The sequence below is a fragment of the Otolemur garnettii genome, unplaced genomic scaffold, assembly GCF_000181295.1.
Source record: "Otolemur garnettii isolate 467f Iridium unplaced genomic scaffold, OtoGar3 scaffold00034, whole genome shotgun sequence".
NCBI classification, from domain to species: domain Eukaryota; kingdom Metazoa; phylum Chordata; class Mammalia; order Primates; family Galagidae; genus Otolemur; species Otolemur garnettii.
The window spans coordinates 9,200,224-9,205,510 of record NW_003852429.1 but is presented as its reverse complement, the minus strand read 5'-3'; the positions used below and the strand labels follow the sequence as shown (position 1 = coordinate 9,205,510).

The following is a 5,287-nucleotide window of genomic DNA, read 5'->3' as shown; positions in this document are numbered from 1 at the left end:
ATTTTTTGGTTGCAGCCGTCATTGTTGTTTGGCGGGTCCGGGCTGGGGATTTGAACCCGCCACCTTAGGTGTAGGTGGCTGGCGCCTTAGCCGGTTGAGCTATAGGTGCCGAGCCCAGGGCTGAGTTTCATTTGACTCACGGACAGCACCTGCTCATCCAGGGAGTGCAGAGGAGGGGAGACCCAGGAAATGATCAGCAATTTGACTCCAGAGCCACTGGGTGGGTGGTGGTGCCGGGAGTTAGGGCAGAAGCCATTTGGGACAGAAAGCCAGTTAGGTGGAGGTGCCAGGTAGATAGAGGTGAGGACCGGAGGTTTAGGTTTGGAAGCTTTGGGGCATACTGGTCTTTACTAGGGTTTAAAACTACAGACTGAATGAGATGATCTAAGGGGATTGTATGACAATAGCAGGATTCCAGAAGCACTATGGAGACATTTTATTAGGTGAAACAGGGCCCAAGTAAGACTCAGAAGGAGCTCACGGTGAGGCAGGAGGTGAGTAGTAAAGGGGGCATCATGAGAATCAAAAGCATATCAAGAAGGCTGAGTGGTCACTTGATTGAGGGACATAGGGCTCCGTGATGACGTTGGTACGGACGATCTCTGTGGAGAGGTGGGGGTTCAAAGCTAGCTGGGTCAGGCAAGAGTGAGAAGCCTCAGGCAGTGCCAGGAGGGTAGAAAGGTGGGGCCCGGGGGTATGGGTGAGTTTTCCAGACAGGACTGGTAGAACATGTTTGTGCACTGTGGTCCCAATGGCCTGGTGGGGCAGGGGTAGTGGAAGAGACATGCTCGAGATTAAATGCACTGGAACAAGAAGAGAGAATAGGGCGGGCGCACAGGCCTGGAGTACCGTGGGGTCAGAGCCCACATCGAGGGGCAGGTGTTTAAAACACTTTTTTGTTGTTGTAATAAAATATATGTATCATGAAATCTGCATTTGGACTCTTCTTCTTTTTTTTTTAGAGACAGATTCTCACTTTATCGCCCTCAGAGTGCTGTGGTGTCACAGCTCCCAGCAACCTCCAACTCCTGGGCTTAAGCGATTCTCTTGCCTCAGCCTCTCGAGCAGCTGGGACCATAAGTGCCCACCACAATGCCTGGCTATATTTTTGTTCTTGCAGTTGGGCTGGGGCTGGGGCCAGGTTAGAACCTATCACCCTCAGTATATGGGGCCAGCACCCTACCCACTAAGCCACAGGCACCGCCCTGGACTCTTCTTAAGTGTATAATTCAGTGGCAGTAATTGCATTAGTACGTAATTGCATATTGTATAAACATGCTGTACTGTTTCCAAAACGTTTTCATCATCCTAAAGCAAAACTCTCTGTCACCGTTAAGTAGTCATTCCCTTGCCCACTTCCTGCAAGAAGTTTTTTTTTTTTTAAATGTATTTAATTGATCTTTTGAATTTTTTTTTTTAGTCTCAATTTTATTTATTTATTTTTTTGCAGTTTTTTGGCCAGGACTGGGTTTGAAGCCACCACCTGCTTTGAGCCACAGGTGCCACCCTGCAAGAAGTTTTGATAAGAACAGGACACTTGGCTCGGTGCCTGTGGCTCTAGCTGGCAGGTTTGAATCCAGCCCGGGCCTGCCAAACAATAATTACGGCTGCAACCAAAAAATAGCTGGGCATTGTGGCGGGTGCCTGTAGTCCCAGCTACTTGGGAGGTGGAGGCAGGAGAATTGCTTGAGCCCAAGATTTAGAGGTTGCTGTGAGCTGTGATGCCATGGCACTCTACCCAGGGTGACAGCTTGAGGCTCTGTCTCCAAAAAAAAAAAAAAAAAGAACAGGACACTTCATCCCTAATAGCAGGAGGGGAGGCTCAGCCCCAGAAGTGTCTGTCCAATTGCTCAAATTTTCTCCCTGAAGCCTCAGTGAGGAAAGGGGTAAGTGTGTAGGAGGGAGAAAAGGTGAAGAGCGGGAAAGTGGAGAAATTAGGGAAGCATGTGAGGATTGACGGCAGGAGGGTCAAATGTCCACTTGTTATTGGTGTACTTGAAATTAAAATGAAACCAGATGACAATGTCGAGTGGCTTTTGTTTGGTTTGGTTTTTATTTTTGGAGACAGGGTCTCACTCTGTCCCCTAGGCTGCAGCACAGTGGTACAATCGTAGCTCGGTGCAGCTCCCAACTCCTGGGTTCAAGGGATCCTCCCATCTCAGCCTCCCCAGCATCCAGGAATACGGGGGTGCATCACTATGCTCAGCTAATTTTTAAAATTTTTGTTGATATGGAATCTTGATATGTTACCTAGGCTCGTGTTTTGCTTTTCTAACTTTACTTTTATTCTTTTGTTTATTTAGTTGATTTTCTTGTTTGTTTCTTTTGGGTTTTTTTGAGACAAGAGTCTCACTTTGTCACCCTAGGTAGAGTGCCATGGCGTCTCATAGCTCATAAGCAACCTCAAACTCTTGGGCTCAAGTGATCCTCTTTGCCTCAGCCTCCTGTGTAGCAGGGACTACAGGTGCCTATCACAATGCTGGGTTAGGTTTTTCTATTTTTAGTAGAGATAGAGTTTTGCTCTTGCTCAGGCTGGTCTCTAACTCCCAAGCTCTGCAACGCCCCCACCAACCCCACCTTGACCTTCCGGAGTGGAGGATTACAGGATTGAGCCACTGTGCCTGGTCTAAGGGTACGGTTTAGTGGCATTAATACAGTCACATTGTTGTGCAGCTGCCACCACCACCCATCTCCAGAATTTGTTCTGTCCTGAGGACACAGTATAAGTCGTGTTCTCCCCTCTCTTGGCTGCAGATTGAGTGTTTCCCCACCTGTGTTCAGGTGCAGACATAGAGTGGGGGATGGGTGAGTTACATCTGAGTGAGAGAGTCAAGGGGGAGGTGGGATGGCTGTGAGGAGTGATTACATGGTGGATTGTGTAACGGAGCCTTGGTAACCAACTGGAGGCAGGAAGAGGGGTCCGTGGGTGTCTGAGGGGTCCAGAAGATACTGACATTGTCTTTCCTTTTTCATGATGCTGTAGATGACAAGAGTCAAAACTCATTTCAAATGTATTAATTAACATGGTTCCCCATTGCTCTTGACATCTCTGAAGAATGTTCTACAGAAGGGCTCCAAATGGCCACTTGAGTCACCATCATTATCTCCTCCTCCTCTGTGCCATAGACCTGAGAAAACGTTATAGGTCCTTAGGACGCCCACACACCCTGCACCTAATTAGGTAAGAGCAGGGGCATATGGTGTTTTACATGGGGAAAGAGGTACGTCTTCTATGAATAGCACAGCCATGGGAACAGACAGGCTGACAGATGATTTCACTTTATCTGATCACACAATATGGGCATCCTCACTGTGTGAAAACCCCCAAAGCTTCAGAAACTTGCGAACATCCTCCTTGCTTTCTATGCCTCCCTCTTTGCTTTTCCTTGCAAAACTAAAGTGGAAGTGGGAAAGTCTTTCTCAACTGCCATGGGCTCTCTACCCTGAAATTTCCTCATGGTTTGCACAGTCCTGAGCTATTTTCTGCATTGCTAATGAAATCCTCTCTTCTTCACAATATACTACTCTCCTTTCTGGAGATTGTGTTTTCTGGTTTTGCCTAGACGTGTGTTTTGGGGGGCCCTTTAAACGCTAATCCTGAAAATGCACATGCAGCGTGTTACAGGGCCACACCTTTGAGAACAATGCTGGCGGGACTGTTTGTGCAGTGCAAGTGTCTTTAATGATGAAGCACAAAACCACAGTGGGTGGGTTTTCAATGATGGGAGAAGCTGAGGCCAGTCACATCTTATATCATAATATTAGATTTACTGTTTGGTAGATAAGCCTAATCTCAAATAGTGTTATGTTTCTAATAATACTTTAGAAGATATAGGTCATCAGAATGACAGTTTCTTTTTTCTTTTTTTGGAGACAGAGCCTCAAGCTGTCCCCCTGGCTAGAGTGCCATGGCATCACACCTCACAACAACCTCCAACTCCTGGGCTCAAGTGAGTCTCCTGCCTCTGCCTCCCAAGTAGCTGGGACCACAGGCACCCACCACAATGCCCGGCTATTTTTTGGTTGTAGCCATCATTGTTGTTTGGCAGGCCCAGGCTGGATTCAAACCCACCACCTTAGTGTATGTGGTTGGCGCCTTCGCCACTTGAGCCACAGGCGCCGAGCCGACAGTTTCTTAAATGTTTATAACTAGCGTGACCCCTCAGTGCTACCTTGAATTGTGTATCAGCAGTGCAGAACCTTCAGCACTGATGGTTATGCTCCCTGATGCCCAAGCTACCCAATGTGGTGACTACTAGAGTCCTGTGTCTATTGAACGCTTGAAATGTAGTGAGTGCACAGAAGCCCTGAATTGTTAATTTTATTTAACCTGAATTTAAATGGTCACCTGTGGCTAGTGGCTGCCATATTGGATGATACTGTTTTTAATAGTAGGTACCAACTCCATGATGAGCTATAAGCTTTTCAATTCACATAATTTCAATCAAACTTACTCAATATTTGAATTACTATGTTGTCTTTGGCTCTGGGTAATAGGTAACTGAATAACTAGGTCTATCCAGGTGAGTGGTTTATTTTTGTGCCATGACAAGAAGCTTAGTGGTAGGCAGGGAGGACTGATGCTGGGAGAGGCCTTGGGAGCTCTTTTGGTTTCCAGATCTGACATCTGTAGGGATGGTGTTTATTTTTACAGTTGTGAGATGGCTGCTGCACTTTCTAGAATCAATTTCTGGCAGGAAGGAAGGAGATGGAAAAAGAGCAAAGGACAAACAGAAGGCTTGTGCAACTCCAATATGCAGAGAATTTGGCGGTAGATAGCCCAATATGTATATTCCTGTCCTTCACCCCAACAATGCCACTTCCAGAAATCCATCCCAAATGGCATCAGGCATAGATACAAAACGGCTCATGCATAAAATAATTCACTGTGGCATTATTCGTAATAGTAAAAAACTGGAAATAACCAAGTGTTCATCAACATGGGACTGATTGGGCTCAGCGCCTGTGGCTCAAGTGGCTAAGGCACCAGCCACATACACCTAAGGTGGCTGGTTCGAATCCAGCCTGGGCCCACCAAACAACAATGACGGCTGCAACCAAAAAACAGCCAGGCATTGTGGCAGGTGCCTGTGGTCCCAGCTACTTGGGAGGTGGAGGCAGGAGACTTGCTTGAGACCAGGAGTTGGAGGTTGCTGTGAGCTGTGATGCCACGGCACTCTACCCAGGGTGACTGTTTCCCCACCTGTGTTCAGGTGCAGACATAGAGTGGGGGATGGGTGAGTTACATCTGAGTGAGAGAGTCAAGGGGGAGGTGGGATGGCTGTGA

At 47.2% G+C, this 5,287-nt stretch overlaps 1 pseudogene; it reads left to right on the top strand.

Moving 5' to 3' along the window:
- Positions 1 to 5,287, top strand: part of LOC100950296 — a 17,226-nt pseudogene that overhangs the window by 1,789 nt on the left and 10,150 nt on the right.